This window comes from Haemorhous mexicanus, chromosome 26 (genome assembly GCF_027477595.1).
Source record: "Haemorhous mexicanus isolate bHaeMex1 chromosome 26, bHaeMex1.pri, whole genome shotgun sequence".
NCBI lineage: Eukaryota > Metazoa > Chordata > Aves > Passeriformes > Fringillidae > Haemorhous > Haemorhous mexicanus.
In genome coordinates, this window is record NC_082366.1 from 5269777 (window position 1) to 5296894 (window position 27118).

A 27118-nucleotide genomic window follows, 5' to 3' on the forward strand; every position below is an offset into this window, starting at 1 on the left:
GACACAAAGGAATCCTTCTGCAAGTAAAGGGTTTTGCTGAAGCAGTGGCAGACAGTCCTTTTCCTATCACCAGCTGCTTTAAAAAGGAACCATTGATGGGGTTCTCAAGCCAGCATAACTCTGTGCACAAGCTCTAAATCTTGATAAATGTCACTGTTAGTACAATACCATCACATTCACAGAACACCTGCAGTACACCTTCATTTCTATGACCCTCCCATTCAGTCTGCATTTGAACAGGACAGGCCCCCTGCCAGCCCTGTGCAAACAGGAGGATGCACAAATAAATGCAAGCTCAGATGGTGATCAAAGTGTGAGCAGAAAGCTGCAGCCACCTCAGACTTGCACCATCAGTCACTGCTAGAGGATGGCACGTGCTCCAAGACTTTCAGCTTACTGGAGGTTTTCCCACCATAAAACCAACAGTTCATCATGTACAAACCTTTTTCCTCAAGCACCTCACCAACCTCAGTCTAACTTGGCAGAGCAGAAAGCCACATGGTGAATGCAACAGCCACTACTGCCCAAACACTTGAGGGAAAGTTTTTCAGAGTTTTTAGTACCTAAAGATCAAAGCAGCATTCTCCATTCCTTGTTTTCAAAAACAGGTGAACGGGCTTGGCTAAAATAGTAGCAATTTTACAAAGTCAGCCTTACAGCTGTGTTTGTACAGAAGATGAACCCAAGCAATTAAAGACTGAAAAAATTATCAGCAATTAAATACAGCCTTGCAATTTCCAGGAAACTGAGGTAAAGAAAACACTATCTGACACATCTATTGTAATCCACACACAGCTGTTCACAGTGTTCTGCATATCCTGGATAAATACCAGAGCTATTTTTGCTCACAGGTTTTGTTACCTAGCTGTGGCTGTCTCATTTTGCAATGAAAACAAGAAAACAGCTCCCTTACACATCAGATCTCCTGGAGCTTAATTGCATAGCTTGTAAATGCAATTTTTCCTGACACAAGGACAGTTGTGTAGCTTCACAATGGGAAAAAGCAGTCCTTAAATCTCGGTGTCAAAGAAAGGAGAAGAGCTGTGAAAGGGGCAGTACCTCTCTGCCCAGGGCAGCAGGCAGTGATCCTCCTCCTTGCTCCATAGCTACTTCCCAACATATTCCCTGGCACCTACAGCTTCCCAGGCTACACTGCTGCCTAAGCTACAGCCTTTCCTCTCTCTCATTGCAAGGATTTTTCTGACTGCCTTTATCTGTACCCTTCAGAAAAAGCAGGAGCAAGTCCCTAATGAGTTTACAGCAGCCCTGATCCTCTCTTGCAGTGTCAAGCCCTGCCCAGGATCAAAGCTGTTTAACTTGTCTGTGCAAGAGGGGGGCAGGAGCCTTGGGAATCAGCTCTGGGACTAAGAGGCCACTTCATGTGGGGAGATTTTCTCCAGGGGATGGCTCTGCACCCTCCTCTCAGGGTGCAATCTGATCCCATTTCAATAAATTTTCTTTTTCCCTGATCTCTGTTTTTCTCCTCCTATTTCCACTGATGTGCTGATAACTCACACTTGTGACTGAAACTGGCACATCTAACAAGGCTTTCAGAGCCACCTCACCTCTTTTTGCACTTTTAACACTGAGCTTGCCTATTCAAATTTCACCTCCCTTTCCATCTGGTCCTATTAGGGCTCATTTATGCTAACACAATAAATACATCATTATATAGAGGCATAGCTGCTTAATAGGAAGGAAAACGTGGTTCAAAACTATTTTGTTACTTACATAAATAAATGAATTCATGGCTTTGTACCCAGCACATGAATTGTGTGTAGATGGTAGATTCAGGGGGGAAAGCACTGAGAAGGAAGGTCTGCCCCTGAAGTCCTGCTTACAGGAGTATGGCCAATGCAGGCCATGGGGCATGAAACACTTCTCTGCCTAAAAGACCCACATTTGTGGGAGAAAAACCAGGACTATTTCTGACCCAATTCTTAGGGCCAGAAAGCCCCTGCATCCCACACGTGCTTGTCCTGTACCAAGCAGAAGTGTGATCAACCCTCACAGTGGGAGGGCTTGAATCCCTGCTAGAAACAACACTGACAGCTTTCTTTTTCTTTCCCACACAGCCCCCGTGTTTTGCATTTCTACACCAGCTAATTCCTTGTGATGCTCTCAACATGAACATGATATCCTGGCCATGTCTCATCCCAGCTTGGATCAGACACTGTCCCCTGCCAGGCACTTGGACTCTGGCAACAAAGCAAGGTACACAGCTCTGTGTGGTTTTTTACACACACACACCCATCCTCTGCTACATTTTTATCAGTGTTCAACAGAGAAGCATTTGGCTTTGTGCTCTTTATGGACAAACAATTAACACCTAAGTTCATTTTGTAGACAAAAGGATTTTATATTCATTTTGTTGACAAACTGTCTTGAAATCATGGAGGAGACTCTGTTTGACAGTCCTGGCACATACTTGATTCAGTGGAGAAAATGCATTCAGCTAACTGTCCAATCAGTTATGCAGACAAAATGAATTTCATCATAATTCTGTCAACAAAATGCTAACTTGCTTAAATTATTCTCTCAACAAAATAAATTAACTTAAAATCCTTTTGTCCACAAAACAGATTTAAGTGTTTAGTGAAGCCTTGTAAATACCATAGTCTGTTAGCTTAGCATGTGCAACTCAAACACTTGGCTCAGCAGAGTCACCAGGCCTTGTCTTATCAGGCAGGGCTGATCTTGACTCCTTCAGCTCCTCCATTCTCTGTGAGGCCAGTCCCATAAGACCACCAATGCCCTGGGCTGTAACACCTGCAGTCAGCCAGAACCCCAGGAGGGACCCTTTTCCCTTTTTTTAAATTTAATCACTAGCAACTAGCAGGAAGAATTTGCAGTTAAGTATAGCAAGGCTAAACAAATCAGTCTGTTCCTCAAAAGAGAGGTTTCATCCTTAGAGCTGAAGTTGATGTGGAGTTTCCATGACAAACCTCCTGATAAAATAGCAACTTAATGAGGGACTGCAGCTGAGATACCTCAGTAGATTTCATATTGTGACCATGAAACTGTAATTACTGTGCTTTAGAGATCATGTGTCTAAAGTCTGTTACACCTACAGAAAATTCCCTTCTGCCTTTTCTGTGGTGCTTCAAATTCAAGTTTAAGTTCACATATTCACATCCTGCTCAGCACCTAACTCAGAGAATGGAAAGCAACCAGAGCAGGGCATTGCTGCAGGGGGCCAAGTGCAGTGTGAGGGCAAAAGAACTGCACCAGAACCAAAAGCTACCACCTGCTCTTGAGCTCTTGAAGGATATTTCTTGGCACCAGCCACTGCTGGGGACTCTGTTGTCATCTCCCATCTCATGTCCCCCCAAACAAATACACGTCCCAGCCTGCAGATATGTCAGGGGTGACACCTTGTAGCTCAAGTCAAAAATGTCACTGCCATATGGATTCACCTCTGGAGAATGAAACCCCCCAAGAAAAGTCTTTTATCTGTTTTTAATAAGTTTCTTCTCTGGGCCTTACCAACCACTGCATCTCCTATTGTTCAGCTGCATTTTAACAACAAGGAAACACAGAGAGAATTATGCCTATATTTTTAGTGATGGCAGTCAAGGAATTTTTCAGGCTGGTAGAAAAATGAAACTCTTCCATATTCCTTCATTAGTATAAACAGGGTTTTTTTGTCCTTTGTTGGGGGTTATTTTGGTTACAATGGAGTTGAATTCCAGGAGTCTGGAAGGAAAAGACCACATTAATATAACACTTTATGAGCATGAAAAGAATAAAATGCATTCAAATGCAAATGCAGCCTGCAAGAATGGACAAAGCTCTATGTTTTTCCATCAACATTTTCATTTTGCTAAAGAGCAGCTTAGTCTTGAGCAAGATGAGTGCTTCTGTGTGTTCAGATCCAGACCCAGAAAAGCCTGCCTGTGGCTGAAGTCTCACTCAGTATTTCAGCCACTTCTGCCTTACCACCTTGTTTCTGCCCTCCCTGAAGGACAGTGTGTTTATTAATCCCTTCAGAACCTCATGGTGTAGCCCCAGAGGGATGAAGCCAGCTGCAGGGTCTATCCTGACTTATGGGAATTTAACAGAGCATCTAAAACTATGGGATTGTTCCCTACAGCTCTTATGGGCAACTTGTTTATTTTCTGTGACACGATGTGAATATACCAAGCATAGCAAGAGGTGTAGCAGGGGATTTTCAATGAAATTCCTATGTGCTATGTGCCAGGTCCTCCTGAATTTCAGTAGATCTGGGTTTCTAGCTGCCACAAAGCTCTTTTGACAAAAAGCTGACTACATTTCATGAAAAATAACAGTAAACAACTGGGGAAGCTTGTAAATAAATCCCTGCAAAAAAGCATAGAAAATAAGCACAAGCCTCAGCCTAGTTAGAGGATTCCCTGGCAAGCAGTAGGAGAGAATTTTAGGGAGCATGTGGCAGGGAAATCAGGTGTTCTTTTACTGGTGTCACTTCTGTCATGAAAGAGCTCTTGACCCACCCCATCTGACAGACACAGTACTGGCCAAGGCCACAGCACTGAATAAAGCTCAAGCACTTCTCAAGTTATTTGAGACCAATTTCTTCCTTTGTAATGGCTCTGCATCATGTGTGTCACTAGCTTGTCTCCCAAATGGGTCCAAAAGGAGCAATGCATTAGAGTGAAAGAAATAACCCTGCAGGCAAAGCCAGGCATCAGGACTGCCAAGTTTCTTTTTGCAGACAGAATCAGAGAACATTCTGAGTTGGAAGGGGCCCACAAGAATCATCTATCCCAGCTCTGAAGTGAATGGCCCCTTCAACACCTGAGAGCAGCACACAGACAGGAGTTAATTCAATACAAGCAAAACCTAAGAAAACAGAAGAGAAAGACTTTAGGACACACAACACTGCTGTCCTGGGGTCACCCCTAAGCTGCTCTCACCACGACAACCTGCAGGGAATGGAGCATTTCTGACTCTGTGCTAGTTCTTCTTGAACCATGCACTGTGAGCAAAAGGGTCAAGGACCAAGGCCTGTGACCTTGGGCAAATCTCCTCATCCAAACCTTCAGAACATTGATATCCAAACAGAAACACAACTGCAGGGGAATCACACGTGAGAAATGGATTTGTAGAGAGTTTTCAAAGCTTGATAGAAGATTTACATAGAATGTATTTGTATGTCAATGCTTCAGTATACACAGAAAACAACAAACAAGACCATCAAAAGTTTTTTATCCATTCAAGAGAGGATGAAATATGGGAAATGGGTTTGTAGAGAACTCTCAAAGCCTGACAGAAGGCTCACACAGTGTGCATCTCTATGCAGACTTTGAGGTAAGGAATGCTGACTTAGAAATGCCATGGAATAGGAGAGACAGTGTTGAGAGAGAAATGGAACCAGAAACAAGTTTCAAAGGATGGCCTTACAAATAAGACTAGATACTTTGGAGAATTAAAACTACCAAAGATGCATTGCAGTAAGATCCATGAGGGAGAATTTTAGATAAATAGCTTTAAAGCATTTACAGCATGGTGTGGCAAAAGCTGACAGGCCAAGAAATGTTTATAGCACATTGTAATAAGAAATAATTGGTTTCTAATTGTGATGGTGTGAATGATAACATCTGTATTGCCTCATCCTTCACATGAGACTGAAAACAGAACAAAAGTTATTAAAACACCTCTCAGTTGCCCCATCTCTGGGTCAGAAAAGGGCCTAATCCAACAGTTAGCCCATCTCTGGGTCAGAAAAGGGCCTAATCCAACAGTTACCCCCTCTCTGGGTCAGAAAAGGGCCTAATCCAACATTACCCCGTCTCTGGGTCAGAAAAGGGCCTAATCCAACAGTTACCCCCTCTCTGGGTCAGAAAATCCAACAGTCTCACACAGAGACCCAGCATGGGGAGAGTGAGGCAATGTAGGAGTGGAGAGCTGAAAGGCAGATGGCTCTGTTTGTTTGTTTGTTCTTTAACTCAGGTATCTCAAACTCTCCAACACCTTAACTTGGAATTCCCCTTCGTGAAGGAGAACTTTGGAGGACAGAAATGGAAATTTATGTATAAAATACACATGAGGGAGGGAGGGGAGGGAAAGGAGTGATTCATTACTATGGCTTACATACCATTACACATTCAAAAATTCCAAGGTAATATATTTTTCTTCATTGCTTGGATAATAAATCATCATTCGATTACAAAAGGGGAGTTCCTGGATGGAGCAGCAACATTTCTGAAAAATACTCCTGGCAGATGAATGACAGGAAAATTTATGGATAATTCAGTTGCCTGACTGTCCTGCCTCCAGGAGAGAAGTCTGTGCCAATATCTAAACCTTTCCTGACAATTCACACAGCAGACATTGTACTTGATAGAGCGAGGTTTTTAGACCTCCCTTGGCTTGATTTTTGTTGTTCCTCTCTTGGCAGCCTGCAGAATATGTCATAGCAATGCAAAGGGGTTAGGAAAAAGCTCTCAAAGATGCTACTGAACCTGTACTAGCAGGACTGTCTCTAGGACATGTCCATGTGAAAAATATACTGCTGTGTTCTCCACTTAGCCAGAGTTGTCCAATCAATCAGAGATTTTTCAAGGGTCACTGGTATTTGTAAGAGTTTTCAAGTACAAAAAATGACCATCCAGTCTACCATCAGCTTGCTGTTTTCTAGTTTATCTTCATTTCATCTTCCAGCTTTTTTTTCAAGCCAACTCTTAATATTTTTCCCTTGTATAAGCAGAGTTATTTCACTCTTCAGCTGGGGCCTCTAAGTCATTCTTCATTTTTCTCCCATTAGACTCATAGCCAGGTGTAAGTCTGAAAATCTGGCAAAATGTTGCAGGAGAAGGGTGAGGCAGCTGAAGGAAAAGGTGTGGCAGGAGGCAGCCAGCTGCAGAGGCAATCCTTGCTGCAATAAGGGCAGACAGGCAGGAATCAAGCCCCATCTTTTCTATTGGTACTCACTTCTGAAAGGAAATTGCTGTCCTCTGTAATGTGCAGCCAAAAGGAACCCACATCTCACCAAGCCTGGGGTCCAGCCTTGAAAAAGTGTAACTCACCCCTGGCAGCACTGCTTCTGGTGGAAGGGCATCACCAAGCACTTCTTCCAATAGGAGCATGCCCTGGAAACACAGAGGTTTTCTTCTGGGAATTACCTGTTCTAAGTTGGAGGACAAATTACATCTCTGCACCAGGCTTTGTGTTTTTGTACAGCTCAGCTGCCAAAAACCACAGAGTTTGACTCAGAAAAAGTCTTTTTCTCTAGGAGGGCCAACTAAGACAATCAGGGAAAGCAGCTGAACATATGGGCTAGGCTCTCTGTCAGTGAAAATGAGACACCAACTTCTGAAGCAGCCATGGAAAGCCTCTCTTTGCAGGTGGCAGAGGGAAGCTGTGCATCCCACCTCCTCCTCGTGCCAGCATGTGAAACAGCTGACATGAATCATGCTCTAGGAATGCCTCTTCCTTAGCAGTGATTAGGAGAGCCTGCATGAGTAGCTCATCTGCTGCCATCTGAAGTAGAAGGAAGTGGATTCATTACTTTGAAAGCAGAAATAGAAGACTTTATTTCCTGCTGGTTTCCTGTTTCTGGTGGCAGTACAGAAAGAACAAAGCCAGTAAAGCCAGCATGCTCTCTGAATTTTTCTCTGGGAAAAGTTTTATCTCCTACACCAGTGCCCAGATTTCAAGGGTTAAACAAGACACAATGCAGTGAAAAATCAAACTCAAGCTTCCTTCCCAACTGCATTCCTTTTGGGCACTAGTCAGTACTAGACATCCAAAAAATTAAAGACCCCCAAAGGCTCCCTGCACAAGGGAATGTGAAGTGTTTTCCAAAGGAATCATCCAAGAAGACCAACAGTTGTAAACCAGTTTGTCTTTTTTTTAAGTGAAGACATTTGGGCAAAAATGAATAACTTCAGTAATGACATGAGCACAGCACTCTGATGGGTCAGGTTATTCTTGGAAAAATCTCTTCCAGACATGTTGCCATACAGGAGACGTTCCCCAGGCCTATTTTCCTCACTAACTCTTGCAGTAACCTCCCCAAAAATTTAATAGCCATAATTACACTGGGACAGGAAAGGATTGATGCCAGTTTGAACATCTCTTATCAAGGCATCTGGAATTCTGTTTTCATCAATGAGACCAGCAGGGCTGGGAAGAAATCAGGATCTTAGCCTTGAACACCCTGAACTGTGTTTGGACCCCAAAATCTACATTCCCTGGGTGCCAAACAGCATATTTACAGCCACTTTGGCCTTATTGCAATTGCCTGTAGTTTAAGAATATATACTTCCCTTATCTATGCCCTCATCCCCAGCTGAAATATCTTCTGTGGAATAAACAAGCATTCTACACATCTCTCCATTATCGTGTCCTTTGGCAGGATTAGGATGGGAGGGTGTTGCACATCTGATGCAGAAAAGTAGCTGCTTTGAGTTCTCAGCCAGGCATGATCTGTCAGTGGATAGAAATCTCATCTCTGAAGCCCTGGGGCCTCAGCCTGAGCAAGGTAATGTAAGAGATTTTATTAGCAGTTTCAGAAAGGTAATCTAACACTAGATTAGCATTAAATGGTCCAGCAAAGTAGGCACATGAAGGCATCTGTAAACATCATCCCGTGCCCTTGATTGCAGGAATATGTTTTCTAGGCAAAGAGGTGGTATTTTATTTCTATTTTTTGATTTTGAGATGCTTTTATTTAGATGCTTGAAGGGACCCATTTGCTCTGTGTACAAACTGCTGCATGCTTAATGTCTTGGTAAGCTCTTTCCCTCATCAAAGCAAAAATGACTTGATATATCATATGACTTGCTAATAGATGACTAGATAAAGCTAAATTGTAAAATGATCACTGCTGTCTCAAGGCTTTCCTAATATGAGAAATGTGATCAGAAAATAATCTGCTACTGAGAAGGCAATCGGAATCCCCTTCAGGGAACAGGCTGCAGGAATCCAGCACTGAGGATGATATATTAGCATTTCAATAAGAGCCTGGAATCAGTACAGAGGGTGCCACAGAGGAATAGCTAAAATTTCTTTATCTTTATCTGCTAATATTTCTGGGAAAATTGTAATATTGGAAAATTGCAGAAAAACCAAACACCTTCCTTAAATTGAATTGAACCTGCAGCTGTGCATGACCTGTTGAAAGCCTACTGTAATATGATTTTCCCAAATTAAAAGCAGAAAATTCAGCCCTGGATAGGGTTCCTTTATCAGTGCTACTTATAAATTTTAGGGTAAAGATTAATACTGAGGTCAGTATTTTCAGAAGCAGGCATTATGCCTGAGTGACCCACTGGAGACACCTTAGAGTGGTTTAATTTACTACAGGTGGGGCTTCCATCACTTACCCACCATATCTTGGGGGGTTGAATAGCCTCAGAAGCTTTGTCAAAAGATGCCACAAGGTTTGCTGGTTTGGTGTTTCTGTGGTTGTTTTTTGTAATGTGCAGTACTTACCCTTCATGTAAAATCAAAAGTTTCTTCCATGAAAACTGAGCAAGCAATTACAGGGTTGTGCACCTGTTTTTCATAATAATAAGACATTGTAATGATTTTATATATAGAATGAAATACTGCATAGAAGAGAATTTTAAGATAGTAAACAAAGGAGCTTAGGCAACTTTCTAACGAGCTTGAATGATTTATGGTTTCTCAGGCTCCAGAGACACACTTGAAACTCCAATGACTTTCTGCCGTGGGCACAGTTAATAAAACTTGAATTTCTAATCTTGCATTTTCCCCAAATGAAAGTTTTAGCTAATCAAAACATCCAGCTGATGTACCAAAGCAAGTACCATTGAGTGCTCCAAGTACCCACAAAATAACAGACAGCTCAGGTTACACAGAGCCTTCTGAAAACCACATCAAAAGCATGTACCAAACTGTTCCCATCTCCCTGCTGAGTTCCAGTCATCTGGCATATGAGCAAGTCTCTTGGATGCTGTACAATAATGAAAATTATCAAATACACACATAGTGCCTTTTAAAGGGAAACAAGCATGAAGAAAGAATTATTTGGGAGGGAAAAAATGAAAGCTTGTCAATACTTTTTAAAGGTATTGGCTGTGTTTTCTGCCATGGCACTGCATTACATCCCCATGCTAAACACTGAGTGAGCTCTGGGACTTACATGTGGTGAGATGTGGTCCCTGGAAAAGGCTCCCAGGTAAAGAGACAAGACAGAGGCTGATTTCATGTGCAGTTCCTGGCCCATTCTGGGGCACCACCACAGAATGCAGGTTGGTAGAGCCCCAGCCTGGTGCTCCCTGCACCCATCCTTGGCTCTCAGCATCTCCCTGGAGCACACTGCCCACTCCCTGGCAAAGCAGCCAGCACAGCACTGCATCCCCTTCAAACTATTCTTGTCCAGCTTGCCAAAGCTCTCCTATACAGGATGGCCCAAGCCCTCCCAACATCTTACCTTCCTGCAGATGCAGTGGCTCTCCCACTCTTTCTCAAAGGGACATACCTCTTTCTACAGAAAAAAAAAAAACTTTAGCAATGGAAAACTACCATAAAAGGCCAATGAAAATAGCTAAAGTTGCAGCCACTTTGCCTAGCAATTAGACCTGTGACAAATTCATTTATCTGCTAGTCCAACAGTTTAATTTACATCCCCACTTAACTGTTAATTCTGGAAGTGCATTTCACTGCAACAGAAGCAGGGACAGCAAAGGCTGGACCCTCTTGAAAGAAAACCCCCTTTAATAAATTCCTCTGCAATTAATGATGCAACAGAAACAGCCAGCAGCAAGAGAGAAGACATCACAGTATTTACATGTGGAAATAAAACATCAGTGTAGTAAGAGGCAAATGATGTAGCAGAGTGAGACAGAAAGCAAGCTAATATTCACAGGAATTCAGGTGAAGGAGATTTAAAACATCACTTACTTGGAGAATGCTGATGAAAATTAATTGGAAGAGATGGAAGCACTGTTTCTGCATCAGGAGAGCAGAATTTTTCAATGTCTGTAATAAAATGATGATTTATAACTCTTCAGTGAAGAAAATTTACACACTGACTAAGATTCTGGTAAGGTTTAGATCAGGTCAGGGATTTCCTGATCATATTTTGCTTTTGTCAGAAAGTGATGACTCATCAAAACCACATCTGTTATTTACCACTAAAAGTTTGAATGGTGTTTATTTTTGTCTGGATTCCTCAGGTCCTGAATGAAACCTCTGGTCAAAAACAAGAGAGGTGCAGAGCAGAACCAACAGCTAAAGCACTTGCCTGCTGTGCAAGGGACAAGGATGCTGAGCCCAAGCTGACCCAGGCAGGAAGGAAAGCTGAATTCCAGTGTGTGACATGCAGACAAAGGACACAGATGTCACAGTACCACAGTGGCATCTTGCTCAGGGCACAGTTGCTCTCTCCATGCAGAATTAGAGGGTTTCCAAAATCCTAGGAAGTCACAAAGAATGGAAAACCAGTCCCTTGTGAGCTGTTCTTATGCAGAGTTGGACCAAAACCCAAAAGCAACAGCAGACTTACTTGTCCAGTACTTTTAGCAAGTCAAAGAAGTGGGTCTCCACTTAATTTCTTTTTAAATTAAAGCCATGGTTCCCATTTTGGGAGGGCATCCAGCAACAACCACTAGCTTTTCTGTAGTTTGTTTGACTGTGCTGTGGCTCATAATTCACTGGCCATGGTGCTCAGATGTCCTTCAAACAAGCCAAGGGCAATAGCCAGCAGATTTTCAGAACAAAGGCAGCTTTTTTTTTTTTTTTTTTTTTTGGCATATGGATGAGCCACCATGAGTTCAAAATAAGCATTTAAAATTATTGCCTTGATATTTTACCAACCCCTGCATCCTGCATGACAATAAATAATGTGGTTCTGCACACATGCACGTGGCTGTGGCTCCCCTCCATCAGTTCAGATATAAATACATGGCATCCCATGGTATTGCACAGACACCACATATCCCATCAGAGATTGGGGCAGAAGTGATCAGACCTGCTGCTTCTACAAATTTGAGAAGCTTGGGGAGTGGGCTGAAGGAATCCACACAAAGCTCAAAAAGGAAGAAACTTGCTTAAACTGTTGAATGAATATGAAATTTCCTGATGCTCTCTGGACAGTTTATCACTTGTGGGGCTAATCACACTTTACCTATTACTGAGAGACAATTTTAAAGAAAGACTGTGGTAATGTCCACAAGGGTCCCAGGATGAGGGAAGAGATGAGAAAGTTGACTCCATGTTCAGAAGGCTGATTTATTATTTTATGATATATATTATATTAAAACTAGACTAAAAGAATAGAAGAAAGGATTTCAGCAGAAGGCTGGCTAAGAATAGAAAAGGAATCAATAACAAAGGTTTGTGTCTGGACAGCTGGGCTGGGATTGGCCATGAATTAGAAACAACCAGGTGAGACCAATCCCAGACCCACCTGCTGCATCCCACAGCAGCAGATAAGAATTGTTTGCAGTTTGTTCCTGAGGCCTCTCAGCTCCTCAGGAGGGAAAAATCCTAAGGAAAGGATGCTGGTGACAAGAGACACAGTAAAAGGGTCTTGAGAGGTGGCCTGATATAATTAAGCCCAACAGCTGCCTCTGAAAAAGAGAAATATTTGGCCACGATGCTGGAGACAGGACAGTGCAAATATCCCTCTGGAAGCTTTAGCACAAAATCAAAGCCTTCTTGGGAACAGGAACAACAGGAGCACAGAGTTTCTGTATTTCATGATGCAGAACATGTGGTCTCTCAGCACTGCCCTTGTTATTCTGACTTTGTACTGCCCAAGGATAACTTTTGCCAGACAGCATAAATCCTTTCCTGAATGACTCACGATCTCTCAAGGTATAATTACAGTAACTGAAAAAAAAAAAAATTTAATTTTCAATCTTACAAGAAGAATGTTCAAGCTGAGATAAACATAAAGAGAAAAAGTTGAAGTCACAAGGCCCAAATCCTCCCAGGCAGCCAGGTTTGACAGACATCATGTGAGATATCATCGAAAAGGGAATTATCAGAGGAATTTTGTCAATCAACTGGAAATTAATTCCATCTGAATTCACTCTAATTGGCTGTTTAATGGTAAAGCAATAAACATTTTAGAAGGAATCTGTGTTTAAAACAAAAATTATAATTTATTTAGTCTATACAGATTTGCTCAGCTGTAAATCACTGATGCATCAGATAATACTTTGCATTTTGTCTTGAAAAATCACACCAAGTAGAAAATACAATTTTCCTGTGTTATCAGGAGTGGCAGAGGCAGCTGGCTCTCTCCTTGTAATCCTTACTAACATAACTGCATAATCACCTCACTGAGGACTGAACCTCAGCTCTGAGGGCTCTGTCTTCTAGTTGTTAGTTTCCAAAAGCACAGGGAAGATCCTCCCCAAGTGGAATTTGCATCACTAATTATTATGGAATAATTAGGCAGAACAGATGCTGACTTTTGAACTCACTAAGCCTTGTAAAATTCCCAGGGGCTTGGAGATTTGGTATCACTGATTTTTTTTGCTTTCTTTCATGTGGGAGCTGGATTGCTGTCACCCAGAGCCATGTGATGGTATCAGGATTACAGGGATCCACCACATCACCCAAGTGACACTGACCCATCTAAATCCTCACAACTAATGGATCTCTCCTAGTGATTTTTTTTTTTAGGCCCTACAGTTTAATATTTTAATAGAGAATATCTATGAGTCAATAATAGGGCTCTCAAAGCATTATAAATGGCAGGGCATTCTTCTAAAATACAGTGCAATTTTTAAGAGATTGATTTTACTTTTTTCCACTGTAGACAGACACAAATGAAAGGTTTTAAAAGAACACAATCCTTTTGTAAGTTAAGACTTGCCTACAGTGAGTTTTGCTGTACTTGGAAATAGTCTATTACATCAAGTACATCTTGCAAGCAGGAAATGCCTTTACAGATGTCAAAAATTGCACTGGAATACTTAATTAAAGAAGCATTTTTAGACTCAGATGAAAAATCTAATTCAAGTTCCTCTACAAGCCACCTTGTAGTTTCATGTTTTCCTCAGACATGAAATTCTAGAATCATGGAATGATTTGGGCTGCAAGGGAGCTTAAAACTCATCCAGTCCCAGCCCTGCCCTCATGGGCATACATGGGATCACAAGGCAGATCACTGGATGTGTGGAACTAATTTCAATTATCAGGATCAAATGCCATAATTGCCATTTTAAAAATACAACTTCTGCCTTGTTTTTATATGCATTGAATCTATGAACAAGTTCCAATTGTTCAAACACTCATATTTCTGTCACTCTCTTTAAAGCAGTATTTAGACATTTGCAGATGTCCCAAGTTTCCAGGGCCACCTCTAACTCAGAATTTTGGATCACATGGTTCTAGGTGTATCTGTATTTTCTCTCTGCACGGGGGCTGTGGGAACAATGGGTTTTCTGGTTCAGTTGCTGAAGCACAAAAATACAGAGTGAAAATAAAAATGACAAAGAGTCCTGGATCAAACATTTTTTTTCTCTGGAGAAAAAAAAATCCCCCCACCAAATCATTTCACTTGACATTCCATTTGCTGTGTAATGAAATGCTTTGTTCCACATGCCTGTGTGCAAAGGAAAGGAAATACTGACTAATAAAGGAGCAGAGCAGGGAAGCCTGCCTTTCAGCCAGGAGTGCTGACCTCTGTGTGGGGACAGCACTCTTTAGGAGGGAGCTGGGGAGGTCCTCAGTACCTACAGCCACCACATTCCTCTGTGCAATGGGAAGAGTCCAGGAGGGAGGGAGGGAGAATGGTCCTCTGCCCCCTCTGATGCCAGGGCAGGATCTCTTTCCTAACCACTTTTTTCTGGCAACTTTCCTGTTCTCAGGTCAAATTCAATGCAGAAAACCCATCTGAATAAACATCATGGCATAGGATGAAGTAACACAAATGATTGTTTATTGCATTTTTCTCTCTCCTCCCTTTTTGATAGGTTTGTAAAGCTAATAATCAATATCCTCATTAAATAGCTGTGCATCTGAGCCAAATACAATATCAGGTGAAATATATATGCAATAAAATCTAAATGATCATATAGTTCTGAGAGCTTATGAAGACCTAGGCTGACAAAAGCTTCCACCCCATCCATCTAACAGAACCCTACATATTGATATCCATTAGCCCTCACAAACATTACCAGGCAAGAGCAGAGTGAAAAGTTGTACAACAGAAAACCAGCATCATGCTCAATATTTCCAATTAAAATCGCTGGTAAAAAAAAAATGTAGAACTCTAATGTGAATATACAAACCTGGATATGTTGCTTTATAGAAAATGATAGTTACAGATTAAAAGATAAATATGTCTCCAGATGCAAAACCAGAAAAATTGTTAGCATTATTCCCACAAGATCAATACCAATCATGCACTGTAGCCAACCAGGAATAGCTGATAACAATCAGGAAGTGCTTGATTCAATTCTGCTTTAGTGACAGCAGTGTTAAGTCAATAACTTCAAATGGCAGTTTTTTAAAAAATCTAATATTTAGAGAGGCATATAAGAGGAACTCATTTGTAAGTCAAGATTTTAAGCAGATATAAAAACAGAGCATGGCCCCAGTTATCCTGCAAAAAATGTTTTTGCTTGGGTTTAGCTCAGCACTGGGAGAGAGAATCTGTGTCTGTGGTACCACCATCAAGCCCTACCTGGCATTTGCTGACATGCAAAAGGTCTCCAAAACTAGGAACTTAGACAGAATTAAAAAGTTCTCCATGGCAGGTACATTTCTGCAGATGTGCCATGGACAACTGTGGGGAAACTGAGTCCTCAAAGGAGCAGTCAGAGCCCTCTGTGGTTTGGTGGCCTCTGTGCAGCAGCTTTGATAGGAAGCAAATGTGGCAGGAGAGCTGCAAGGTGCTGCAGTGCCAGACTCCTGAGTACTGAGGGGCTTTGTGTGCCCCAGAAAAAACAGAAAGGACAATGAAGATGGAGGGGAAAGCTGAACATCTCCTGGTTGCTGTTCCAACACTAAATTTCTACAAATTTCTGTGCCCACACTGAGCATTGATAAGATAAGATCTGGTCCCTAGTGGTGTACAAATAAAGATGGAATGAGTGAGATTAATGTGGGGAGAGTGACAAAGATCAAGGCATCAGGACACTTACATACATGTTTGCCCATGAGAGAATGTCCTTCACTCATTACCCTCCCTCTGTATCTCTGGATTCTAATGCTCAGAAATTGTCAAAAATATCACAACAAAACTATTTGAAGGGCTTTTTTTAAGAGGCCAAAGCAACTAAAAAGCATTCCAGTTTTTACCTCAAATTGTGTGGGCAATATTCAGTGATCATTACTCTTACACAAACTTGTCCCTCTCTCTGATGATGTTTGGTTTTTGTTCTGTCAGACTACCCCCATTCAGACTGACATCTTCTGGGAGAGCTGGTGTACACAGCAGCCTTTTTGCCTGGAGGAAGAAAGGGGACTGCAGTTTAAATGGTGTGGTTATTTTCAAAATTAAGTGGGGTGGGGGTAGGAGGAAAACTGTTTTAAGGATTAAAAAATAATAGCAATTAGTGGGGAGATGGTTCTCTTCCCTGCAGAAAATTCTATCACCATACCAAGGAATATGGATTCAATATCCTGCAAAACACCTCAATGGCAGGGACATACAGCCCACCTAAATTTGGCAAAGATATGTGAAATTCTGGAAATAAAGCACAGTGATTTCTGAGCAATCTAACTTCCAATTCCTGACCAACTCTAATTTAAAAAACCTAACTACCTACACAAGAGACCCATGTCCAACAGCAGTATTTAAATCATTTTATGCTACTGATACTGTAACATGAATGATGGCTGTGCTAATTAATCTCATCTCAAACATTTGATGGAGAGCTTAATTTGCTAAAGCCCAAAGACAGGAGCTCAGAGTGTGATTCCTCAACCAGTCCTCACTGTTCTGCAATGTGCAGTCACAACCATGTAAAACCTGCCATCAGGAGAATTTCACTCAGACTACAATATATTTCTGAGTTTACACCTGACTACCTTCTGGACTTTTAACTATTCAGTGGCTTTCAGGCTTTTCTTTGTAGCCCAGAGATTTTGTTTCCTTTTGTCCCCAGCCTCAAGTTTGAATGTTGGTCATTGGGAGCTTGTCTATGAGAGCTGGGATGCACAAAAAAGTCTCTAACAAGACTTTGCTCTTATGAATGTACAAAACCACTCTAAAAATACATTTATGCATAAAGAAAACTATTGAATCATCAGCTTTCCCATTCAGCTGCAGATTAAATGTCTCAACATAAAAGCCAGTTTTTGCCAAGTTTTTTGGCAACAGAAACACATCACTTTGCTGTCAAATACTCCAAGAGGTGAGTGCTAACAGATCCCCAGGACATGGTGCATTCCAATCATCCATCCCACCCTGGGCAGCTGGACACAAAACATCTCAGCCCTACCAAGGGTGGCAGAGCCATCATCCTCTGAGAGCCTGCCCAGATCTCCTGGTGCACGTGGGATTAGTCACACAGGCAATGATGCAAACCACAATTCAAATGTTTCCATACAGATGAAATATAAGCAGTGAAATCAAGAGATTTAATATGTCTGGGCAGCATTGCTACCCAGTCACTTGGCAATATGAACCATTTCTGAGGCATGAAATACCCAACTGACCTTGAAGGCAAGGAGCTGAGGATTTATGGACAGGAAGCAACCCAGAACACCTCACCAGGGCTGAATTTTATTTTGACTCTTGGAAAATATGGCAGATCCCTCACATATGATAACTGCTGCCTCCATTAAGTGCTGCAACAGCAAACAAATTGTTTGGCCTGCCATGAAAACCCAGAGAGAACAGCCATAAAAGAATAGATCTCCATTTAATTGTCAGCGATGTGCAATATCATCAGGCTCTGAATGAGTCATTTCTCTGTGTTGTAGCTGCTATAGGACACAAGATGATATAAAAATGATCTGGAAGGCCCCAGATAAGAGTCCCAGAGGGACTGGACAAGCAGCCACTGGTGGCTCCAGGCAGTAGGTTCCAAGGGCTGTGCAGACACCCCAGAAAAGAAACAGCTCCCATCAGTGCCCCTGCAGACTGGGGAGCTGGGAGCACATGGCCAGCAGGGCTCCACCTTTCCAGAGCAGGGAAGGTACATCCCAAACACCTGGCAAACCCCAAGGAAAAGCCTTGGGAACTGAAGAGTACATGCAAAAGCCCCTCATGCTGCAGTGGGAAAGGGGCAAGAGCAGTGTGAGATGAGTCTCATCACTGTGCATCAATGCTGCCATTTCCTTACAAGGGGGAATGTCTGCCCCAAGGGAACACTGAAAACAAGATAGCTCCCTCCCTCCTCTCCACTAGTGTCTTCCTAGGAAATGGCAATTATCTCTGCAGCCAATTCAGTACTTAATTGGCATGGGGAGATATCAGAGAGAGAAAAAATGGCTGTACAGTGAAGTTGTTGGAAGCCCTTTGAAGATAAACCTCAAAAAGAACAAAAGTCCAGAAAACAAAACCACCTAAAGAGGAGTAAAGGGAAAGGTTCCGAGCAATTTCCATATTGTTTTTCACTGTTAACTAAAACCATCCCAGAGCCAGAACTTTTGAACTATTTATTCAGCTGCAAGAAGAGCTGTTCCAGCTGGAGACTGCACGGAGCCCACCCCGGGGGCATGCATCGGGCACTCGGTAAGGCCAGGAAGGCAGTGCCATCTGCAGGGCTCAGAAAGCACTCACCACTCTCATTTTTTTGAAAAGCAGTAAAACCGTGGCTGCTGTGGAGGAGTGGTGAAAGAGCACTCCCCCCATGCACTGCCCAACAAATGAAGCAGGTCACATCTTCTGAAGGAAATGACTACAGCTGATAAAAGCTCTTTCAGCAGCAAAAGTAAGATAAGAGAGGTGTCACTACACCAAGCAGAAAAAGACCTTTCAAAGCACTGAAGTGAGGGGAATGAGTTAATTTTGATCTCAGATCATCTGGTAAGTCACATCATCAGCATTTAGGGAAGGCAGGACATGGCACTTGTATGTTAAAGAGGGGGAAACATCTCTGGGGTTGAAGCAACAAGGAGCTGGAATGGCCTCTCAGGGAGGGTCAAATCAGAAATCTCCAGGATGAGGGACTGCAAAACACAGGACTTGTACTAACAAAAAGCTCGATTTGGAGACCCCAAACATCTTCATGAGTTCTCTGTTTACATGCAATGTTTGCATCATAGAACAGATTCGGAAGGAGAAGGCATTCCCTGGGAAGGGGAGATTCACTTACTAAGCAGTGTTAGCACTGGAAAACAACTGGCTACATGGCTTCCACACCATGAGCATGGACCAGGGGATATTTACTGACGTGCTTTTTTCCTGCAGTAACACACAGCTTTAAAATATTTGTCTTCCACCAGGCTTTTGTTCCAACCTAATTACCAAGCAGATTTTCAGCCTGCAGTGTATTTAGAGCCTAACCCCAAAAGAGCAGGTCTTCTTTTTCTTTCCCATCTTCATAGAAAAATACATCTGCTGCCATGTTGTTATCAGGAATATATATATATATATTCATTCTGTATTCTACTGTCCACTGTCCTGTTCAATTTTGCATTTCAGCTTTTCGTTGCTCTTCAGGGAATGCCTGAGATTCAGAGATCTTGGAATAGTGAATCAGAGCAGGGAAACATTTCAGTACACAAATTCACCCAGCTGAAAGCAGTGCAGAGATTACAGACTGAGCCAGAGGGCTGGAACAGTCAGTGTTCTCCAACTGCAAGGGCTTGGAAAAGACCTCTCTATTAATTGCAGATAAGTATATTATGCTTGGCTCCACACTGGGCTGTCCACCAGGCAGGTTCCTGAGTAACTGGTAAGATAAATGAACCACGAACCTCTCATCACTTGAAGCTTTGCCCATTCATAAAAGCCAGTCCAACAGTTTTTAATACACTTCTGTGCAAAAACAATTTACTCTTAACTGAAGAACAGGGGCTTAGCTGAAAACCAACAGTGAAACAGGTCTATTGGTCTACTGCTGTGCACCAACATCCCACAGTAACACGAGCTTATTAATTCTAGCCTACCAAGCTCTCTGAATTTGCAGAAAACCATTGCCTGAAAATGCTGTTATTGTCCTGAAATCAGCATCTGTTGTTTTCAGTGTGAGCTATTCACTGTCAGAAACAGCATCTGAGCATCTCTGCTCTCTGTTTCAGGGAGAATCACCGCCTCCACCATAACATTTGTTTACTCCCCGTGCCAGAGCAACTGTGGCAGTGAGAGGTCAATACCCTGCCACAACATCTCATCCCATTACCCTCGAATCATGCGAGGAGGTGCAAATTACAGCTGGCCCCTCGCAAGTGCTTGACTAAACACAGCCCTCGGAAAGCAAATTTTGGTGGGCTGGGAGCAGCAAGCTCGACACGCCTTGCTGCAATCGCCTCTTGCTTATCTCCACGGGCAATTAACAGCATCTCCCTCGAGTGATGGGTTCTTGATGGGCTGGGAGGATGTGCTCCTGCACACTGCACACTAGCTGAGGTTTAATTACAGGGCCAGGCTGCTGCTTCCACAGCCCTGGCACTCAAGTGGGGGACAGAGGAAAGGGGGGGTGGCAGGAAGATGATTGGGCTCCTCTTGCCCGTTCCCACCATCCCAGTGAAACACTGGCTTCCCTGCCCATCCTGCAGTCCATCTCTCCTGCAAAATGAGAAAGAAACGTGGGCTGTTGATGATTTTAGAAAGGCTTTTAAGCCATGAAAGCACCCAGAGAAAGCACTGCTGGAAACCTTTACAGTCACAATCTTTGGAAATCAGACCTAGGCAGAGACACGATTGTCCCCTGAGGAGCTCATGAACCACAAATGGCTCCAGACAATCGTCCAGGACATCCACAGGTAAAAGCTGTTCATTACAAATTTCAGTGGTGAATTCCCAAACGTTCCCAGGACAGAGGTCCAAGAACAGTCAGCAAGCGTGACAGACAGAGAGAACAGGACTGGAATTCAATTTTCACTAGGTGAGTAAAGTGGGCAACATGAAATTAAAGTTTTCTGGACGCTCTCTCTTATAAAATAAAATTTAAAAATAAAATAAAAAGAGGTAACGTGGAATGGGAAAACAAAAAATCCTGGAAAAACAAGAGGTCTGTGCTAACTGCAAATATTTACCACTAGCAAGAGACTTTTCCATGGTGATTACACTAGCAATGACCATCACATTAGCACAGTAAAAGTCAGAATTATTACTTTATTTAATTATGTTCCTATTGCAGATGTAGAGGGAAAAGTTAATACTCTACTGTGCAAAAAGAAGATACAGGTTCTATGACAAGATCACACACATTCTGCAGTGCATTGGGAATATCAGAGATTGTAAAAAGAGAGCTGATGGGAGGAAAGGCAAGGAGGAGGAAGATGGAACTAAATTAGAATGAGGTTAAAATATATTACCTAATGTTGGAAAATAATTTTGGAGCTGTAATACCTCCTCATATTAACAGTTTTCAGGGTAGCTATTTTGCCCAGCCTCAGGCAGCACTGATGAAAGGAAAAGTGGCTATTAAAAGAAAAAAGGCAAAGGAACCCCTTTTAACACCCAGTCAGAGTGTAGGGAAAATGACTCCTTAAAAGGTCTCATAACTAAAGGTCTTGTGCCTTTCTGAACCATGCAGTGAAGATGTGAGCCAAACTCACCCTTCCTGTCTATGTAGAAAATGAGAAAAATAAATCACATCACCAAAACCAATTCAGAGGTCCCATCTCAAATTCCTTCCAAAATTCCCCACAAGTGAATTACTGCATTAAGTATTGATTTTTACATGCACTGGGTTCCCTGGCAGTAGATCAGGAAACCTGTGAGCAGCTCAGAGTGGTTTCTCCTGCATGAAGCCACAGCATTATTTCAAGAATGACTGAACCAGTTGGGTCACATGAGGTGCACAAACTTCTGCTGACTCCTCAGAACAGAGCCATGAACCCAACACAAACAGTTGCTTCTTCCTTAAAGCTGAGCTTTGCACCTCCTCCCCCTGTTGCCTAAACACAGCGGGCAAGTGACTGCCAAGCTGTTCAACACAGCTTCAGTCAAACCCTTTTCTTCACAATTTAAGAGGATCTTCACTGAACCTCAGAGCTGAGCCCTGAAGAAGAGCACCAGGGACTGGCCATGAACTGGTCTGACACCATTCCCACCACTCTGGTCCCTGACACCCAGCCAGTTTTTCAAGCAGCAAACAATGCACCTGTCAGAGCCATGAGCAGTCAGTTCCTCCAGGAGAATTCCATGTGCCACAGTGTCAAAGGCTTTACTAAAGTCTAGGTAAATAACATCCACAAACTGAGCTGCAGAAGTCAACCCTCTGCTTTTCTGGCCAACTCTCCCCTTAACAGTTTGTCTTAGACTCCAGATTGCACTGTATTTATAGACTAAAGCTGTCATTTCTTTGTAAAAATGAATTAAACCCCTGTCTTATTCACACACGTAATTCCCAATAACACAATGACCCAGAAGAATCAGAAGTATCTTAGGCATGTTACCCTGGTTTTGATGTATCTCAGACTTCAGAATCACCTAGGTCTTCATCATCCAAGGCTTGGGGTTTTTTAAAAATAAATTAAATGTGTTAAAATGTTTGTCATACCAAACTGAAAAAAAAGAGGAAAAAAAATACTGACATGAAAAAGTGAAGCAATATGACTCATGACAGACACCAGCTGCAGCCTTATCACACTGCTTTAGCACTGGGGTAAACACACTGACAACTGTAGAGACTCTGATGATCCATATTTATGTCAGCAATATCCAGACAGAATGGAACATATGCAGTTTGTGAGCTGAAATTTTCAGCCAGCTCCACCCAGCTGCCTTTAACTGGATCCAAAATTAAGTGTTGTCAGACACAGTGCATAGGAAATTCACTCTTCTGAAGGTGTGCTAACACTAAAGAAAGATCACAAGCTTCTAAATGGCTTAAAGGTGCTTTTATGGGCTCTTTCCTAGCTATCAAAATACTTGGGAAGGCCTGTCCCCCTGCATGGGGGTTCACACAAACACTACCACACCTAAGCAAATTTACTTTCAGCACTAGTTCTAATAAAGCCAACAGTGCACTCAAATTCCCAGCAGTGCTCTCATTTACAGGATCATAAGCTTCAAGAGCCTTTTATTTTTTAACAGAGAGGGATGAAAATCAAGAAAAGTTGATTTCCCTAGAGCTGCTTACCTTAGCCCTGGAATTGAACATAGAAACAGAGAAAAACCAGTTCAAGATCCAGGGTCAAAAGCTGACCCTCATTGCTTGCTGAAATCACCCAAGCACACCAAGGTTGACTGTTCATGCTGAGAAACAGCCATGTTTGAGGAGAAGACAACTATTTTTGTCACTTTTGTCCTGAAAGAGGATCACCAAAGAACAGTCATTAACAAAGACAGAACAAGCAAACTTTACTCTGCAGAAACCTGTCATTAACTCAGCAGTGCTGAGGGTAACAGCCTCATCACCAGCATCCAGAGCAATGTACACCCAACATTTACTTTTTTTTACCTCAGCATCAGAGTTTGAGGGCTCTGTATGGGACATATGCACATGCTTTGCTTTGCTGTCAGCTTTCCCTGCTGCACCTGGCAGAGGCAGGAAGAAAGGAACACAGATCCACATCACCACTTCTTCAGCAGGCTCTTGGCATAAGAGCTACTTGGGCTACTAATCAACTTGCCATCTGGCCAAGCAGCAGCTAAGGAACTATGCAGAGATAAAGGGGTAGGAGATGTTTTCAAACTCACGTGCAAATGTTTGAAGTTTGCATGCTCTTGTCTGGATCACCAGCTACTTTTCTCACTTCCTTCACAGCCCTCGGTAAAATGAGCCCTTGCACTTCAGCAGAATTCCCAAGGACATTCTTATAAATCCTCCAAGGGATGAGCCCAGGGCAGGGCCATCTCCCTGCTCAGTGTGGAGTAACAGGAAAATCTCCTTTGGCAGGAACATTGTGGGAAATGAGGAAATCTGAAAGTTATCTCTTTAGTAAGCACCAAAGGCCCCCATAGATGTTGGGGGCCACCAATCCTGGCCACATAACAGGAACACTCCAGCTGTAATGCACTGACCAGGAAACACAAACCCCACTACTGACAGTGCTGGACTCTGAGGCAGTGGGGACTGACCCAGCAGTCCAGAGGAAGCACAAAAAATGATGCACAGCTCATAGATCACTTGATCTACTTGAAATGCCAGCCTGTGATCCAGCAGCACTCAGCTGCCTTTCAAAGCCATGCAGTGTGGGATCTGAAGGTGTTGTCCTCCCATGGCTGCAGGTGGGTTGTGCACACACAGCAGCCTGGCACTGTCTGCACACAGAAAATTCAGAGGCTGCTTTCTCACCCTCAGCTGCACAGGCACACGTGTCCTGCTAACAGCTGGCAGACCTGCTTGCTTTCTCTTGCTCTTGGTTTATCTATTTCACCTTCAGAGCCTGCAGCTAATGAGTAGTGCCACTCCATCATAGAGACACTCTCCTGGGGGGCATTAATTCACCCAGGGGCAGTCTCTCAACAGCTTCCTGCAAGGTCTGAAACTACCACAGGTGTCTGAAGACATGAGACTTGATTCCAGATTCATTCACACTAGATTTATTCTGTTTAAATGAAGTTTACTGATGTTAAGTGTTGCTCCAGATTCACATGGTGCACAAAGTGAAGCTTTTCAGGTAGTGAGTCACCCTGAGTGAGTCCACTTAGCTATGAAAAAACCTATTTTAAATTACTAATTTCCATGACAAATTAAAAGCTGTTCATCAAATCACATCCAGGCTGAAGACTCATCAAGGCATAATAGCAGAAGCCTCTTTTTAAGAGCCATGTTCCTTAGACTGGCATGGCAAGAGACTAGGAGAGAGAGGCTGCCTCCATTATGAGATGTTTGAAACAAAGCACTTTTCCCTGAAAAGGTTTGAACTATTTATGACAGACCATAAGCAATGTCCTTCACCTTCTGCAGCTGCAGAATGCCCCCTCAGGATTGAGGGGCTGCCAGGGAATTCAGCCAGTTGGACTACAAAGGTCAGATGCTCAGCTGTCATTAATCACAGCTCAGCTAACTTTCATGGAAGTACAGGTGAAGATCTTGTTGGAAGAGATGCCTTTAGCATTGCAAAGAGAGGTGCCCAGGAAGAAGGATGTCAGCTGGCTAAAAGCAAATTTCTAACACTGAAATCCCTGCCATGTGCCCCAGCAGCTGATGGCAAAGCAGGCAGTGATGGCACAGACCTGCTCTGGCCCCAGTGTGCTCTGCTTTCAGAAAGGAGTTTTGTTTGAGACCACCTCCTGCTGAGTGGCAGTTTGTGATTTACTTCCTCCAGCTTCTGGGATGGCAGAACAGCAGCAGGGCAGTGAACAAACAGACATGGCAAGTTGGTGATTCAAATGCTTGAGGAGAGAGCAAACAGACCCAAAGAAGAGGAGCAAAGCTGTGTTTAACAGATCTCAACTCTGATTTCTGCAGGATCCTCACCTGTCTGTGTGCTGCCACCAACAGCCACTGCCTTCAGCCCTGTCCCTGGGTCACCCTCCCCTCACTTGCACCTGGCAAGGAGGCAGATCCACAGGAGATGCTTTTGAGCTCCCATATTACTTTACAGGCCCAAAGGGAAATTCAAACCCATGGCACAGTTTCCACAAGACACCACTCTTCCTGATCAAGAATCTTGCCTTAAAATACCACTACAAAGTAGTGGTGTTTGACCAGGAATTCTGTGCAGCCAGCTAGAAAATACTGAGATTTTAATAGTGGGTGTCAGGGGACCTTCTGAAAATCAGCCCTTTTGAACATGTCAAACTGAGCACCCAGAATTTAAAGCACTCAGTATTTATCAGCCACTTTAAAATGCTGGCCCTTGATTATGAAGGAGTACAGCTGTACAAGAAGAGACAGAAGCTCCTCATGGGAATGATTTGATCTTCAGATTTAAAAGGCAAGAGCCCAGCAATATTTACTTATTTGGCTTTTAAACAAAGTTAAGGGTGGGGGAGAAAAAAAAAAAAAGACTGTGGCTAGCAGCAGCAAAGAATAAACTTCTCATTAGTGGGTTGTGCCAGATTCTTAATCTAAAAATAGTCTGTTCAGCAGCTTTTGAAAAAAAAAACCACCATGTTTAATTGAGGTGCCACACAATATGCAAAAAGCACAATCAGGAATATTCTGCCTCTCTTCTGCAACAGCCACGTTTCACTTGCTGCTTGCTGAATCTGATCTAGGAGCAAAGCTGCTTTACAAATTAGAACTAATGGGCTAAATCAAGCACAGAATTAAGGGGTTTCTGCCACCCCCTTCTTTTCTGAGTATTTCTCAATAAAAAGTAGAATTGGCACCAGTTAATATTAATTTACACAATTAGAGAAGGAATGAGGTAATAGACATAGAAGATGACAAAACAAAAATCTTAAAAGATCACATGGCAGTGATTTAGTAAATCCAGCTTTGTACCTGTAAAACCCAAACAAAGAAACCTCCCACTTTCTTTCCACAGCTAGTCCAGTGGAGAGTAACACAGACCTTCTCCAGCTCTTAGAGGTAAAAATTGCTGCAGGAGCTGGTTGTTTCTCTGTTAAAGTTATTTGTAAATGGTGACTTCATTTGTGGGAACAGAGGTTGATGCTGTAAAATAAATAAAAATGCTCTTTAACTGCACCTTTCTGAGGACATCAATAGTTTGCATCACCAATGTCTCATCCATTCAAGAAAAACTGCAGGTCATGTTTCAGCTGAGCTGTCTTTTGCTGACATTTCCCAGCTGAAGGCTCTAATAGACCAAGTGGAGGGAATTTTCATGTATTTGTTGCCAGAGTGAGCTTTTGTATAGAGGATTTTGGGATGTCACATAAATATTGCAGGTTCTTATTGATTTGTAGCACAGGAACAATTCATGCAGAGAGCAAAGCAAGTCCCTTTACACCAATAAAGCCTGGCATTGTTTCTTAGCTGGATTAAAGTGGAGTCACTCAAAAGAGGTAAAGCTTTTTTATTCTTTATTGATAAATACAGCTGAAGGAAATTATCTGTTTTATCATGCATGCACACCAGCCTGAATCTCTAGCAACTCTGTCAACATGCACTCAGTATCACCCTGCACACCCCAGCTAGTGGTGTGTCTGACAGGGACACTGTGGCTCTGAGGAGAGGCACTGCCATTTCTCAGCTAATCAAATTAATATCTTACAACAACTAAAACA